Source organism: Bufo bufo, chromosome 3, assembly GCF_905171765.1.
Source record: "Bufo bufo chromosome 3, aBufBuf1.1, whole genome shotgun sequence".
Lineage (NCBI taxonomy): Eukaryota > Metazoa > Chordata > Amphibia > Anura > Bufonidae > Bufo > Bufo bufo.
Window position 1 is genome coordinate 684,706,573 of NC_053391.1, and position 17,904 is coordinate 684,724,476.

At 48.9% G+C, this 17,904-nt stretch overlaps 1 protein-coding gene across 3 annotated transcripts in view; it reads right to left on the reverse strand.

The window, feature by feature from the left end:
* The window catches only part of LOC120996513 (glycerophosphodiester phosphodiesterase domain-containing protein 5-like), a 195,241-nt gene that overhangs the window by 172,108 nt on the left and 5,229 nt on the right, over positions 1–17,904 (reverse strand). Inside the window, exon 1 of one of the 3 annotated variants that reach the window (XM_040426458.1) lies at positions 14,171–14,512. The exons of the other annotated variants lie outside the window; for them this stretch is intronic. The gene's annotated coding sequence lies outside the window, so the exon portion shown is untranslated. Of the gene's footprint in view, positions 1–14,170; positions 14,513–17,904 lie in introns of those variants that run through there. 3 annotated transcript variants of the gene reach the window in all.

The window sequence follows — 17,904 nt, forward strand, 5'->3', positions numbered from 1 at the left end:
CCCCAAGTCCACTGCCTACAGCGGATTATACACAGTCTATAGGTGATTACATACAGTGCATGTGCACAGTCTATGAGTGATTATATACAGCACTGGGGGGAGTGGAGCTGATGGCACTGGGGGGAGAGATGATGGCACTGGGGGGGGGGGATAGTGGAGCTGATGGCACTGGGGGGGGATGGTGGAGCTCATGGCACTGGGGGGGGAATAGTGGAGCTCATGGCACTGGGGGGGGATAGTGGAGCTCATGGCACTGGGGGGGGATAGTGGAGCTCATGGCACTGGGGGGGGGATAGTGGAGCTCATGGCACTGGGGGGGATAGTGGAGCTCATGGCACTGGGGGGGGATAGTGGAGCTCATGGCACTGGGGGGGGGGGGATAGTGGAGCTCATGGCACTGGGGGGGATAGTGGAGCTCATGGCACTGGGGGGGGATAGTGGAGCTCATGGCACTGGGGGGGGGATAGTGGAGCTCATGGCACTGGGGGGGGGATAGTGGAGCTCATGGCACTGGGGGGGGGGGATAGTGGAGCTCATGGCACTGGGGGGGGGATAGTGGAGCTCATGGCACTGGGGGGGGGGATAGTGGAGCTCATGGCACTGGGGGGGGATAGTGGAGCTCATGGCACTGGGGGGGGGAATCTAATGGCACTGGGGTGAGGAAGAGCTGATGGCACGGGGGGAGGGAGCTGATGGCACTGGTGGGATAGTGGAGCTGATGGCACGGGGGGAAGCTGATGGCACTGGTGGGATAGTGGAGCTGATGGCATGGGGGGGAAGCTGATGGCATTGGGATAGTGGAGCTGATGGCACGGGGTCTGAGTTTTTATAAAGTAAAACAGTCTATTAATTAATATTTTCTTATTAGAGTACTCGATTAGGCTCCATTCACACGTCCATGTGTGTTTTGCGGATCCACGAATCCGCAAAACACGGACATCGGTGATGTGCGTTCCGCAATTGCACACAGGAACGGAATTGCGGACCTGGAAGTGCGGATCCGCAATTCCGGATCCGGGCAGCACATCATGCGGCCCCATAGAAATGAATGGGTCCACAATTCCGTTCTGCAAAGCGGAACAGAACTGTGGACATGTGAATGGACCCTTAGGGTCCATTCACACATCCGTGTGTGTTTTGCGGACCGCACATTGCCGGCACTACGGTAAGAGAATATGCCTATTCCTGTCCGCTATTGTGGACAAGAATAGGACATGTTCTATTTTTTTCAGGATCTCGTGCGGCCCCATAGAAATGCATGGGTGCGCAATTCCGTTCCGCAAAGTGCGGAATGGAATTGCGGATGTGTGAAGGTAGAATATTTGATTTCTCAAATAATCGTTTACTGCAGCCCTAGTCTACACCTTGTCACATCTAGATTACATCTCCCAGTGTAGAGCGGAGACTCTCTGGAGACTGCACAGGACTATGGACAGTACAGACCAGGAGCCTTTCAGACAAGATCAGACGATCCCTGTATCAGCAGCAGTCGTGGATATGAAGCCAATTAAATCCAGGACAATGTATATGTGGATACGAGAAAGGAAAGGTCACCACATTGATGCAGAGTCATTAGGACGGACCCCCGACAAGCACACAGGAGCCTAAAATACTTTAATTATTTACAATTCTCAATCAAGCAGGAGAAGAACACGATCTCCTCACGGTCTTCTAAGGTCAATTCTTCCAAGACAGAGACGACTGAAAGACAGCAAGAACCGCACCGCCCCAAACGGATACAGAGAAGACAAGGAGATTCTCCCCTGACGCCCAGCACCAGCAGAAAAACATTATATAATACTGAGCAAGAGCAGATTATCACATCCGTGTGCTGGCACAGACATGTGACTCCAGCCTTAATCCAGTCTGAAACCTGTTTATGTGCATATTCAAGTCTATTCCTGTACATAGGAGCAGTATTATAGTAGTTATATTCTTGTACATAGGAGCAGTATTATAGTAGTTATATTCTTGTACATAGGAGGCAGTATTATAGTAGTTATATTCTTGTACATAGGAGCAGTATTATAGTAGTTATATTCTTGTACATAGGAGCAGTATTATAGTAGTTATATTCTTGTACATAGGAGCAGTATTATAGTAGTTATATTCCTGTACATAGGAGCAGTATTATAGTAGTTATATTCCTGTACATAGGAGCAGTATTATAGTAGTTATATTCCTGTACATAGGAGCAGTATTATAGTAGTTATATTCTTGTACATAGGAGGCAGTATTATAGTAGTTATATTCTTGTACATAGGAGCAGTATTATAGTAGTTATATTCCTGTACATAGGAGCAGTATTATAGTAGTTATATTCTTGTACATAGGAGCAGTATTATAGTAGTTATATTCTTGTACATAGGAGGCAGTATTATAGTAGTTATATTCCTGTACATAGGAGGCAGTATTATAGTAGTTATATTCTTGTACATAGGAGCAGTATTATAGTAGTTATATTCTTGTACATAGGAGCAGTATTATAGTAGTTATATTCTTGTACATAGGAGGCAGTATTATAGTAGTTATATTCTTGTACATAGGAGGCAGTATTATAGTAGTTATATTCTTGTACATAGGAGCAGTATTATAGTAGTTATATTCTTGTACATAGGAGCAGTATTATAGTAGTTATATTCTTGTACATAGGAGCAGTATTATAGTAGTTATATTCTTGTACATAGGAGCAGTATTATAGTAGTTATATTCTTGTACATAGGAGCAGTATTATAGTAGTTATATTCTTGTACATAGGAGCAGTATTATAGTAGTTATATTCTTGTACATAGGAGCAGTATTATAGTAGTTATAGTCTTGTACATAGGAGCAGTATTATAGTAGTTATATTCTTGTACATAGGAGCAGTATTATAGTAGTTATATTCTTGTACATAGGGGACAGTATTATAGTAGTTATTTGTATTTTTGGGATGGTTTAGTCATATAAAGTACAGTTTGGGTTGTAGGGGAATGAACTGCGCAAACTAAGAACTAGTTTTGTGCGCCAGCATTGTACTCAGAGCAGTTCTCACTTCCCTTCCCCCACATACATTGCTCAGAGTAAGGAGAACGTGAAATCTTTTCTCCATCCTGAGGCATGATGATGGTGGTGGTGGGGGGACATTTAGTACAAGTCCCAGCGCCAAAATGTATTTTATATAAAATTCTTAGCACATAAGTGAGGAATGATTGCTATACTGGTAATATTATTGTGGCGAAACCAACCTCGCCACTGGGTTTTGGAGAGGACTGGCTGCTGGCCTCTTGCCCCTGGATTATGGGCCATATACTAACTTTTAAACCCCTGAACCGATTCAAGTGAATTTTGGATAGGTTTGTCCCCACGTTATACTGTTCGAATTAATGTAAGTTATATGTATGGCCAATGTAAACTCACCAAATTGTAACAATTTATAATAAGTGTAACTTGTCAGCTTGGGAGGAAAATGCTGGGTGTGTTTCTATTGTGCCATTGTCCCATTGTGTGTTTAAATGGTGATGTCTGTTCGGTTGTCCTCACATGTGTATTGGCGATCTCCCTTTGTCCTCAGAGATAATTGGATTGCTCTTCAGGTTGTCTCCGGGACAGAGAGGAGGAGACCATGATGCATTGTGGGGATATGTTGTATCTGTCCTATGTCACAGTCTTCATTCTGGTCCTCTAGGGGCGTGAACGATTGGTTGCTGTAGTTACATTGTATGTGTTGTAAATTACTGATTGGTTATATTTCAAACCCCTGTGGGCAGTACTATGTTTGTGGTTTATGAATAAAAGAGGCTGTACGTGAAGTACAGTCAGACCACTGCTTGACCCTCAACACGGAGCCTTGTCTCGTTATTGGGGGGATTCACTGTATGCTGTTAGAAGACCGATTGCCAGAAGTGTAAGCTGATCCCTGTTCGTCTGCTAGCAGCTATTCGTGAGGTTCCAGTTTGGAGTGCTACTTTGTATCCAGTTCGGGGGTTTGGTGTATCCTGCAGTAGCTGTGCCTGTCTCTCAGAAAGGGGCTTATTACCTAAACGGATTTTAACCCCTTGTCTGCTGAAACGGTACGTTACAATTATTATCAGCAGTGATGGAGTTGCCGCTGATCTCTGCTGAGGACAATTACTGTAACCCTTCTATAAGCCTCTGACGGGGCAGCTGATTATGTACAGAAACCTGGATATGAACCTAAGGCGTATTTAATAGGATGGACATTGAAAGTTCAGCCTGTGCCCAGGGCCACAGAAAGGAAGGCTTCTTAATGCAGTTATTAAATAAATGTCAGCTCTGACGCGTTTCAAGTATCGTTCAGACGATCCTATATGAAGCATTTCAAAGGGTCTGCGGAGTAGAGTGCACCAAACAATACGGATGGAGGGCTAAACGGGCCGCGTGCTCGCCATGTATTCCTCTTTATCAGTCCCTTCTCCCACAATTCCATGCATTGTAGGGCTCAGGTAAAACAGACATTCATCCTGAGCTTTCAGGTTCATGAGCAGAATACCAGAACTATGGTATAGACTGACACACAACTACAGCAGTTGCAGAAAGCAAGTGGGAATGTTATCTGCTTACTGGTGCAGAGGTATTCACTATTCAGTATGTGTGGAAAGCTGGGTGACCACCACCAGGCGCTCCCATTACAATGAGCCTCTCAGGGATCCGAACGGCCCTACTTTGCCTGATGGGGCTCAGACTATGCAAAATTCAGAGATTTAGGCCTCTTGCACACGACCGTGTGTCCCACGTGGCTGTATTGCGGCCCGCACCCTTGAATAACCCAGAGAGATGATTGCCACATCTATGATCGGGGGACTCCAGTTGCAATGTCTATAGGGGTCTGAGGTAGTCTGAACTCCAGCACCTCTATCCTCAAAGCTTTAAGTCGTATCCTCTACACTTTACACTGCAGCTCTGCTTGTTCAGATTGGCTGCTGTGTATAAACTCGGCATGAAGCCAGCACGCAGAGGGAACTACGGTGCTGTGTACACCAAGCGAGATCGCACCGCGTTCGGAAAACTGTCCCCTGGAACGTGCCCTCGGTGTCCCAAGAAATGACTGACTCCATAGTGCGCTCTGCGAAGAGGAAGAAAGAGAAAGAAAGAAAGAAGGAAGAAGAAGAAGAAGAAGAAGAAGAAGCTCCTTTGCTTGTCAAGAGACTGGGATCTGGGAAAGCTGGGTGACAGCAAACATGGCTGCCGTTCAAGAGTGGTCACTCCTGAAAAGGCGCAATAGTCTGCGGCAAGAACAGGCGGGAAAACCTAGTTGGACCTCACCAAGATAAGCCACAGAAATCGGCGAGTCAATTTATGCTGCGGAAATGTGGTAAAATTTGGCGCCAAAATCTTCTGTAGGACATCTGACCGCGTGGCCGTACCGTAAGGGTAAGTTCAGACGTGACGTTGGCGTTACAGTGCGTGTTCTGCACCGCCACTGCACAGTGTATTGCGGTACTATACAGGTGTCTAAAAAAATGCAACCTGCATGTAATGGAAATTCACGCTACCGGTTTTCGGCCCTGCTGCATATTCACATGGATGCAAATTTTCTTCACATTTTTCACCCCTCAATATCAGATTCGTCCCAGCTGTTGTGCGCGCGCGCTGCCTTCTCGTCACCTGCACACCGTCGACATCGCAGCGGCGAGCAAAGCCGCGGTGTTTAAAAAAAAAATAATAAATGAGGCATGGAACTAAATATTTCTCTGTACGTATAACATATCTTCCTACATTCTATTCCTTTATCCTCTGTCCCCCTCATCCACGCGGAGGGCGTCACCGCGTCACGTGCGGCCTCTTCCGTCACGAGGTGTGCCGCTCAGAGGGCAGAATACCTAACCGGACAAATATTTCCTGCTCTCTGTGTTTTGTATCTCCTTTTACTGTAAGTGGTCGGTCCCCGGGGGGGGGGGGGGGAGGCAGCGACTTCAAGTATAAAACGCTCCAGATGTGCCAGGCGGAGAGCCTGGTATATGATCCCCCCCCTCCGAGAAGGGCCCCACAGCATCCACAGGGATTGCACCGGCAGCACAACCTTCCCGGTGGTTAATGGCAACATTGTAGGAGGGCACCAGCATATACACCTACACATAATACATGAAGACACGCAGTCAACCTCATGATGGGAGTTGTAGTTCCCCAGCACCTGTAGAGTACGGCAATATGCCGTCTATAGGCGACGTGCATTCCGGTCGTATATATATATATATACAGCGCTCAGGGATGAAAGCAGCCAGACCTGCCCCGTCTCCCTCTCGCTGAAGAGAGGTGAAGTGGAAAATACGTTTTTACGCTCCAGCTGCGCTCACGTTCCCTGGTGGACGGATGTGTCACTAATCCGCGACCTAATGGCGGTCTGACATCCCAACCACACATACGCAAGCATGGCTGGGGAAATGCAGCGTCCCCGGAGAAGGGTTACCTCATGTCATACAGGCCCCGCGCCGCCACGCTTCTGCACAATTTGCTGGGGATGCGCAGCGACGTCCGAGTCCTGTGTCTCTGTTGCAGCACTAAAACCTGAAGCTGCTCCACCTGCGGCCTGAAAAGGGAGCACCCAGAGGCAATAGGGCTGACAGTTCAGGGCCCTGGTTTCCAGCTGATGCAAGACTACAACGCTCAACATGCCCTGACGGGGCGAGCCTGTCGGGACACGTTGGGAGTTGTAGTTTTTTGCAAAAGCTTGGAAGAGGATCGATCGCTACAGACCAGGCGGCTACAAGGGGGGGGTTGCATGAAATCAAAAAATAATGGCTGCTCTCTTCCAGAAACAGCTCCCCTCTTGTCCATGGCGGCGTACGGTACTGCAGCTCTGTTCTATTGATTTCAATACCAGCTGTAAGCAATCATGTTCTTCTAAAATCTAATCCAAGACAATCCCTTTAAGCCCTGCCCCCTTTTCCCCAAGCCACACCCCCTCCTCCAGTCCCGTTTACTCCAGTACATCATAGAAATTCTTGCAGAACGATGTATAGGACTTTTATTTTTTTTTATCCATTTTGAGTCCGTTTTCCAGGTCTGGTGGTATCCAGTTATGTCCAGGGGTGGGGGTGGGCGTCACATTTTTAGGATTTTCTGCTTTATATTTTGGGTTAAAAAAAAATATAAAAAATAAAAAAAAAAAATCAGGAAAAGAACAACTTTCCAAGAAGACACCATACGCGGTATACGATGTGTTTCACACACAGCTGTACGTCTACATGTAGGAGACATTTTTTGCGGTAAATCTGCGCCAAATCCACATGCGCTCAGTTTGCAGCCAGGACGGACATGTACAGAGGGGGGGGGGGGGGGTCCCGAGCCTGGGATCTCCCTGTGTGATGTCCATATGCCCTGTTATAACTTATGGAGAGGGGACGTCTTCCTGAGACAACCCCTTTAAGTCACTGTTCACACTAGAGTCATGACTTCCAAAATCCAAGCACAAATACCACCCTCTGCACCATCCAAACAGCACAAAAACACTGCAAACCTGGAATCTGCAAGGTCCCGGGGGCTGTATATAAAATAAAAGAGGTGTCGTAAATAAATCTGCTGAGTAGCCAGTATCCCGCCTCTCTGATCCAGACCGCAGAGGGCGGCAATTATTACCTACAAGTCTGTAATAATTAAAGGTTAAAGGTGAACCTCTCACCTCGTCTGGGGTTTAGGCTCCCAAACCTGCCCAGTGCAAAACCCATCAGTCTCCTCAAAAGAAAGCAAATGAAATTCAAACTTGTTAGGAGAAGAGTCCGGGACTCTTCTCCAGCGCGATGAGGCCGAGGACTGTGCACTTCGTATGCACCAGACGGGCAGTGCATGCACAGAGCGGCGAGGTGCACCTTCCTCGCGTTTACCAGTGCGATATGCACGTATGCGACGCTGCTGGAGAAGAGTCCTGGACTCTTCTACCAATAAGGCCTCTTACACACGGGCGTTGTGCAGCTGTTCTGTGCATTGGGGACCACAATTTGCGAACCCCAATGTACGGGCCCCAGCCGCGACGGATCTAGACCCATTCAACTTGAATGGGTCTGTGATCCGTCCGCACCGTATAAAAAAAAAAAAAATAGAACAAGTTCTATTTTTTTGCGGTGCGGAGGCACGGACAGAAACACCACAGAGGCACTCCGTAGTGCTTCCGTGCCTCCGGATTGCGGACCCATTCAAGTAATGCGGGGAGCACACGGCCGGTGCCCGCATATTGTGGACCTGCTGTTTGCGGAACCCCCGTTTTTGAGGCCTTTAGGGTCCATTCACACGTCAGTATTTTGTAATCTGCATCCGTTCCGCAAATTTGCGGAACGGAATGCGGACCCATTCATTTCAATGGCCCCGCAAAAAATAGAAAAAAAAATATTTTTTAGTACCCTAGCAACATATATTTGGCTACATGCACACGACCGTGCCGTTTTTTGCGGTCCGCAAACCGCGGATCCGCAAAAAACGGAAGCCGCCCGTGTGCCTTCCGCAATTTGCGGAACGGAATGGGCAGCCATTGATATAACTGCCTATTCTTGTCCGTTTGGCAGACAAAAATAGGACATGTTATATTTTTTTGCGAGGCCGCAGAACGGAGCAACAGATGCGGACAGCACACGGAGTGCTGTCCGCATCTTTTGCGGCCCCATTAAAGTGAATGCGGACCCAAACAACGGCCATGTGCATGAGACCTTTTGCAGAAACACGGATCCGCAAAAAAATGGAACGTAAATCTGGAAAAGAAAAATACTTACGTGTGAATGGACCCTGGGTCTATTCACTTGTCCGCAAGTGTTTTGCAGTCCGCAAATTGCGGATCTGTAAAACACGGACACCGTATGCTCTACAGTATACAAAAAGATCTTGGAAACCATCGACAAGCAGGCCAGTCATGTTGCCCACTCAAATGGATGACGTCCATATCATGAATGGACGCGCTAAGTCCACCAGTGTAGGTGCAGTCCTTACAAAGCAGGGCTCTACTGCGACAAACTGACGGAGGTCTCAAGCAAGGGACCCCCAACCCCCTCTTTGACATCTATAGGAGCATTTGGGAAGGGACTGTCATGTGGAGACAACCCACTCAATCGTAATGACAGCAAAAGGTTCATCAAGCAGAATGAATAACAAATCCATAAAAATCTGCTTCTTGATGGTTTCCATGTAACAACAGGTAAAACTAATTAAAAAGTAACTGGAAAATGAGTGAAATCTTGTAATGAAGATGTATCACATATCACATGTGTCGGGTACAGGGCCGGGTGCACTGCCAGCTCTTGCACTGCCGCTAATACTGACAGTGCCCCCTCGGCCAGGCTGGAAAAATATACAACAAAAACACCATATTTCCATTTCCTGTGTAATATTTCACCGTTTCCCGCAGTTGGAGGTGATCACAATATCCGCTGTTTACAGATTCCATTTCCAAATGCAATTTCAAATCTAATTAGTCTTCCATCGCTGCCCCCCTCCCCCCCCCGGCGGGGGCACGCCCTCACTCGGTGCAGCTTCCGCAGTGGCTTTGTGTTAGATGCATCCGATGATTGAACCAGACAGTAAATGCATCTCCGGGGCCAGTGATATGCGAGGTGGTGGCGGACGGGCGCGGCGACCTGTCATCACCTTCTACTCTAAATATTCATCTAACATGCAGAGGAACGGCGGACCGCGAGCCCTTCTCCTCCAGTGTCGGCGCCGTCACCACGAGTGCCACCGAGGGAAGAGACCCAAGATCATGGACGTCCTCTGCAAAGTGAAGGAACCACTTCTGCTCAACAAATGTGGTGGTCACTGCAGGTATGGGGTCATCAATAGTAGTGGCAGCCACATCAATGACAACTAGAGGACAATTTAAGGAGAAGTCCAGGGCAAGAAGTCAAAAGGGGTGTTCCCCGGGATGAGAGGTCTAGAGAGCGATGGCCCCTGCTCCCGGGATGAGAGGTCTAGAGAGCGATGGCCCCTGCTCCCGGGATGAGAGGTCTAGAGAGCGATGGCCCCTGCTCCCGGGATGAGAGGTCTAGAGAGCGATGGCCCCTGCTCCCGGGATGAGAGGTCTAGAGAGCGATGGCCCCTGCTCCCGGGATGAGAGGTCTAGAGAGCGATGGCCCCTGCTCCCGGGATGAGAGGTCTAGAGAGCGATGGCCCCTGCTCCCGGGATGAGAGGTCTAGAGAGCGATGGCCCCTGCTCCCGGGATGAGAGGTCTAGAGAGCGATGGCCCCTGCTCCCGGGATGAGAGGTCTAGAGAGCGATGGCCCCTGCTCCCGGGATGAGAGGTCTAGAGAGCGATGGCCCCTGCTCCCGGGATGAGAGGTCTAGAGAGCGATGGCCCCTGCTCCCGGGATGAGAGGTCTAGAGAGCGATGGCCCCTGCTCCCGGGATGAGAGGTCTAGAGAGCGATGGCCCCTGCTCCCGGGATGAGAGGTCTAGAGAGCGATGGCCCCTGCTCCCGGGATGAGAGGTCTAGAGAGCGATGGCCCCTGCTCCCGGGATGAGAGGTCTAGAGAGCGATGGCCCCTGCTCCCGGGATGAGAGGTCTAGAGAGCGATGGCCCCTGCTCCCAGGATGAGAGGTCAAGAGAGCGATGGCCCCTGCTCCCGGGATGAGAGGTCTAGAGAGTGATGGCCCCTGCTCCCGGGATGAGAGGTCTAGAGAGTGATGGCCCCTGCTCCCGGGATGAGAGGTCTAGAGAGTGATGGCCCCTGCTCCCGGGATGAGAGGTCTAGAAAGTGATGGCCCCTGCTCCCGGGATGAGAGGCCAAAAGCAGCATTCCCCAGATGAAAGTGGCGGTCTTCCTGGACGAGAGGTCAGAAGCAGTGGACAGTGGAGTAGAGGTCAGCACTGCCCACCAGAGGGTTCAATAGTCATGGCCACCTGGGTTGTGGGGTTACCAGTCTTTTTCACTCCCAGCTTTCTAAGTCCACTGAACGGCAGATCTTTCCGGTTACGCACCGACCCGTTCCCCCTTTGCCATTCCGGACTCTGGGAGAGCCGGGCTCCGCTGCTGTGACTGAGTATTCGGGATCAGCAGTGTGAAGACCTGCACACAATGTAAGCAGAGCGCAGCCGGCAGGAGACGTTCTCCTCTATGGAATGTGCTTAATAAAAGGGCCTCGTTTTTCACGGTGAGGACCACCCAGGCTGGGGACATGACGCACCGCTCACTACACAAGCAGCTGCACCACCACAAACCCTAAGCCGACCGTGTTACACAGCGCCCGGGGTTACATGCTCAGTCCCCGCGGCCACCACAGACATGAGCTCTGCGGCTCCGAGGCAGACCGGCTTCACCCCAAAAGTAAATATTATGACAGAAGCAGCGCCTCCGGGCACAGCCAGGGTCTGCAGCGGTGCCCGCCGGCAGCAAACATCCCGGATGTGTCATACTGCAGAGCACAGCGCCATGGCAACACTGAAAGTTAGTGAACCCCTCTCACCTGTGCCCGTAATCAACATGGCATCTGCTGAATGCAGGGCATCATTTATGGCAGCCTGCACTCTGACCACGCAGCCGGCAGATTCAATGTGATCAGTGGGGGTCTGACACTTGGGACGTACATATGAGATTGGGGGTGTGCGTGTCGCACCTCCACAAATCAAAAACCTCCTGCCACCTAGTAAGTGCAAGAATCTGAACAAGCAGAGATGCACTGTACAGCATGGTGGACGGAAAGAGCAGCATCCACCTCTGACGAGACAGGAAATGCATTTCAGTCTACTTCAGACTCCAGACAGTGATCAGAAATATGCCCCGATAAAGCACAGCTGAAGTATAAAGCATTGAGGAATGCCAGAGCGCTACCTGAGCCTCTGATGAGACCAGGTGCATTTTGGACTGCCTCGCACTCCGGTGGGCAATGCAGCTAATTAAGCCAGAGTCACTTATAGGGGAAAAAAATAGATTTCAGACAAACTTAGACACCAGTGGACGATGTAGCAAAGCTGGAGTCACTGATCTTACCTGTAGTATAAAGCATTGCGCAAAATCAGAGTGGCAGCCTTTCGGACACCAATCGACAACGCAGCTAAGCTGAAGTCACTGACCGTAGAGCAGAGCTGCAGTGTAAAGCATGAGGTGAAGAGGTGAATTTTAGAATACTTCTAACTTCAATCCATGCAGCCATGCACTGAATGTGTCCTAATAGAACAATGCTGCAGTGTAAAGCACTGAGGAAGGACAGAGCAGCAGCCTGGGGTACTGCGCTGTGAGGGCATGCGCTGATTAAATTTTACACGCCCCCTTTTGTACATTATTTCTTCGCTGTCAGACCATTATTATGACTCGATCAGATTTTAGGCTCCCTGGTGAGCGCTTATCATCAGCCCCGCACGTAATAACACTTAGAATCGCTTTCTAATGTCCCCACATTACCGCCGCTGCTGATTACAGTGCCGCCGTTCATTAACCCATCACATCCTGATTACTTCACACGCCTACATCAGTGTATTCAGAAAGCAGAGAAAACATGGCCGCCACTTCAGCTCCCTGCGGACAAAAGGGTCACTGTAAAGGACAGCATAGTGGCCATTTAGGGCCCTGGAAAAGCTGGGTGATTGCCAGCACCCACAGCTCCAGCAGGGGTTGTCACCCAGCTTTTCCAGGCTCCTGAACAGCGATTATGCCCACCCAATTGGTTGTCACCCAGCTTTCCCGAGCGTTGTGATTGGTCGCTTTAGGCAACACAAGCTGTTCTGATCAATGAAGCCTTGCTGCCCACAGCAACCAATCAGAGCCCAGCTTTTAGTTCTTCAGGTGCTGTGGAAAAATGAAATCTGCTGCGTGATTGGTTGCTATGGGAAACATGGACGGTTTTAATAGATTAAATATTCCTTCCCATAGCAACCAATCAGAGTTCAGCTTTTAGTTCTTCAACGGCTGTGGAAAAATGAAAGCTGTGCTGTGATTGGTTTCTATGGGCAATGCGGTTCTGACAGATGGGGCCCATAGTGGGAGAGGATTTTTTTATTCTGTTTTAAAGGAAAACTGTCTCTGTTGCCCATAGCAACCAATTACTCCACAGCTTTCATTTTTCTACAGAACGTGAGGAAGTAAAAGATGAACTCTGGTTGCTATGGACAGCAAGGCTCCATCAATCAGAACCCTCCATACTGCCCATGGCAACCAATTCTTCTGCGGAAAAGTGAGAGCTGCACTGACCTCGGTTGCTAGGGGCAACAGCCTCTTTTTTCAGAAATCAGCCTGAAATCATCTCCATAGGAAGCAGTTAGTCAGGGAGAAAAGTAATTAACGGAGCAGAGCGTCTTCTTTTTTTTTTCTTTCTTCTTCTTCGGAAATGATTGACCGCCACTTCAAAATAAACTTTGCTATCTTCCGCCAGAGTCAATTACGCCGGGCCTTTGTGCAGGAACGCTCACGTCTTACGCGGGACGGAACAATCATCCGACTGAAAATGAAATGTTCCAGCCGGAACCGTCTGCAGCCTCTAATTACATGAAGTGATTGGGGAAGGGGGGGGGGGGGCGGTCAGGTGAATGGCGGCTCGCGGCTGTATGCACCAGCAAATAACGAAAGGTTCACCCTGTGCTAGAAGAGACTCCATGTATTTAACCTGGAGGTCGCGTTAAAATTGCGCTTTTATCACAGCTACATATTTCTAAAAATTAAAAGTGGCCTTTTTGATTTAAAAAATAAAAACTTAATGAGATTTTTTTTTTTTTCCCTTTCAATTCTAGTGTAAAAAATCCTTAGCATCGCTTTTTGGTACCAATTCTGATTTATTTCATGTCTTCTTCTCTGGTCACGCTCAAAGCTGCTTTCAAAAGTCTGCTGGTCGTCCTTGGTAACAGACATCAGTTAAGCTCCACCCCTCTGTCAAACATCTGTCTCCCTGTCTTCAGCTCGGTTAGCTTTAGATGTGAATGGAGAAAACTTCTCTGTACACACAAGGGTATTTAGAACTGCAATTTCATTATAAAAGTGGAGTATTCCTTTAAGCAATGGCCTTCTGCCATATATACCATAGACACCCCGGCTGCTGCAGAACCTCCCGGCTTGGAGGGAGCCCAGTTGTTTTAGATACCAGCTAAGGATGCCTTCTGACACGTCCATAGACTGGTAAACTCCAGCAATATCCAGCAGAGGGCGACAAAGGGCACCTCAGACCAAGCTCCTCCCACAGCAAAGACAATATGAAATCCGGGAGCCATCTTCAGACTCAAAAATTAACAGATTTGGAAATTTTTAAAAAGTAAGACATGGTTACCTTGTAACGTAGGGACGTTTACCGCACAGATCGGGTTAATATGAAGCAAGACTGGAATCGCCCTTTAAATCTGTGATGCAACTGGCTGCGGTGATAGATACGGGATGCCACCTGGAATCTGCAGGCGCCTCGGTCACGTGCCATATGCAAAAAACAGAGAGAGGCACCGGGCTAGGCGTCCTCCATGCCTCACACCTGGGTATTTCCCTTGCAAATCACCTCCTTATTACATCACACATTCGCCTGGTGCAGGGGCACGCGTGGAAGGGTCTCGAGGCCCGATTTCGGGGGCAGGTAGCAGGTGCTGTTTAGGGAGGCCTGTCACTCACAGAATCCAGGCTGCCGTAAACAGGATACATCTACCCCGCAGTTTATATATGGAGCAATCCTAAAATGGACCCTGTATGGGACGCCCCCCCCATCCCAGTTACGCCCGCTCCTCCCCTGCTGCCGAGGAAAAGGCCAAAATAATCAGGATTTGCTGACTCGTGGCGGAGTTCACCTCGTCTCCCCATTTCCCAAGGAAACAGCTGGGATCGGGCGCGGGGCCAAAGAGCTGGGATTTTACAAGCAGCCGTTTCCGGGTTACCTGGGGATCACGAGCGACTGGAGCACTGAGCCGGATCCGTCAACAGGATATTAAGATTATGTGAACCGGCTCAAACCTAACATTTCTCGCAGCTGAGAGTTTGTTACCATTGTACCCATCCATCCGTCGGCAGCGCCATTCTCCCTTCCTTCCCTGATAGCGCGCGACAACGTATATAATGTTCCCGTCCTGACTGTTTAGCGGACAGACTGGATACAACTGTAGCAAACTATAGATGGTCTGTACAGCGTTGGATGCAAACGTTAGCGTTCACCTTTACTGACAGCAAGCAGAGATCTTGAAAATGGTGAAGAATTGTAACACAAAGTACATTAGAAAACTGCAGAAAATCCCTTTAAGCGATTGTATAGCCTACTAAAATCTCCGTAAGGGCACATGCATTTTCTTTCCGTGTCCGTTCGTGTGGGTTTTTTTTGCGGATCGTTTGCAGAACCATTCATTTTTGAACGGGTCCGCAAAAAAAAAAAAAACGGAAGTTACTCCGGGTGCATTCTGTTTCCGTATGTCCGTTCTGCAAAGAAATAGAACATGTCCTATTATTATCCGCATTACGGACAAGGATAGGACTGTTCTATTAGGGGCCAGAAAAATACGGAATACACACAGAGGTCATTCGTGTTTTTTGCGGACCGCAAAATACATACGGTTGTGTGCATGAGCCTTAGGGGTGGAATTTTTTTTTTTTGGGGGGGGGGGGGGGGGGGAATTTCCGAATTTTTTATTCTCCCGTTGATGTAGCCCTACGAGGACTTGTTTCCTGCACCTGATAAATGAGGGGTTGTTCACAGGGGTCCTTTAAATTTTCCGTCACAGACAAGATGTGTGCAAACACAAAAAAGCCGCCTACGTTACTCAAATCTTTAAAGGATTTTTCCACCCAGAGATGAAATTCAGAGAAAATCTTAAATAACATATTTTGCCAAAAAAGCTGAAAATAACCTTTAAATAGAGGTTTCCGAATTGATCTTCTATTAAGTGCCGAGCGATCACTTATGGCCACTCGACTTTCCACAAACCATGAATGGCTATACAGATGTACTACCATAGTTTTAGCTGCTCCTTTCTCCCCCTACAGCCCTGTGCCTGTGTCAGTCTTCACTGTCGCTCTGGCATTCCGTTCCTAAAGAAGCTGAGGAATAATAAAGCCATAGATCTTTCCCATACAAGATCACTGCAGGGCCCCATTAAAAAATTGCAGCCCATGTTTTAAGGGCTTCCTCTTCCAACCTGCCCATGAAGAGGTTTGAATGAGCAAAGCATGATGGTCCTGAAATCGTAAGAGCACAAAATGAACATTTTGGCTTTTTTTTGGGGGTGTTTTTCACGCAATCACTGTCGATTCTTTACGTATAATCAGAAGGCGAATGCATCCGCGTGCAGAGATATTTTGGGTGGAAATGCCCTTTAAAATAGTAATAGTGCCATATAGGGAATGATATGGGGAGGGGAGGCGTCTCGGCTCCACTGAACTTTTCAACCTCAAGTGCAGAGCGGCGGCGTAATCTTGGGCCTCCTCGGGACACGCAGATCGATCCCCGCTAAACAGTCTTATTGACGCGCTCTTTAGAAAAGCTTAAGCTGCAGATTACGCCCGATGCCGCCTCATTAAAGGCCTCTCGGGGGGTTCGCTGCGCAAGCATCCCTCGCCATGGGCTAAAAAGCTGTGCGCACTGCGGTACTGGCCTCCAAAGGGCAAGAAGGGGATATCGCTTACATAGCAATTCCCTAATAAATCATCAATAGCCAGTGCCAATAGCAGAGGACATCAGCCAAAAAGATTTGGAAAGAGGGGGCTTTCACTGGATTTCGGCACTTACATGGTGAGGACCTATCCTCAGGATATCCCATTGGTGGGGGTCTGACGCCTTGTACCCCTGCCGATCAGTTGTTGGTAGGGGCCTCAGCACTGCGGCCTCTTTCCATCGCTCACATGGCCTCAAGTGAATGGGCTTGTGTTGCAATACCAGGCATGGCCACTATACGATGTATGGCGCTGTGCTTGGTAGACTACGAAGAGGCTCTCTGATCTCTTGCTGTCCAATAGAACTGAATGGAGCATCAGCATGTAGGTGCGGATGATATTGTCTTTGGACAAGCCCTTGTAAAGGGCATCTGTCAGCAGTTTTGTCCCTATGACACTGGCTGACCTGTGACATGTGCTCTCGGCAGCTGAAGGCATCTGTGTTGGTCCCATGTTCATATGTGCCCGCATTACTGAGAAATATGAGGTTTTAATATATGCAAATGAGCCTCTAGGAGCAACGGGGGTGTTACCGTTACACCTAGAGGATCTCCTCTCTCTGCAACTGCCACGCCCTCTGCTCTTTGATTAAAGACATCATCACAGCTGGCCCTGTCAATCAAAGTGCAGAGAGAGCTGAGCCTCTAGGTGTAATGGCAACACCCCCGTTGCTCCTAGAGGCTCATTTGCATATATTAAAACATCGTTTTTTCTCAGTAATGCGGGCACATATGACCATGGGACCAACACAGATGCCTTCAACTGCCGAGAGCACATGTAACAGGTCAGCCGGTGTTATAGGGACAAAACTGCTGACAGATGCCCTTTAAGTAAGCGCCATCATTGTGCAGTAGGTGAAGAGCAGCAATCGCAACGGCCGAACCGCGGTCCAAATCCGATCCCAGGCGACAGCTGTCCGGACCACACAGACCTGCCCAGAAGGGCACTGGAGAAGGGCAGTGTCAGGAGTGCGATGCCTGGTATAGGGTCTGTGCTGGGATTTCATTTCAGGGGTGCAATCTGGGGGTGTAAATATATTTCAGGGGTGCGGTCTGTGGGGCAAAATTCATTTCAGGGGTGCGGTCTGGGGGGGTAAATACATTTCAGGGGTGCGGTCTGGGGGGTAAATTCATTTCAGGGGTGCGGTCTGGGGGGTAAATTCATTTCAGGGGTGCGGTCTGGGGGGTAAATACATTTCAGGGGTGCGGTCTGGGAGTAAATTCATTTCAGGGGTGCAGTCTGGGAGTAAATTCATTTCAGGGGTGCGGTCTGGGGGGTAAATTCATTTCAGGGGTGCGGTCTGGGAGTAAATTCATTTCAGGGGTGCGGTCTAGGGGGTAAATTCATTTCAGGGGTGCGGTCTGGGGGGGTAAATTCATTTCA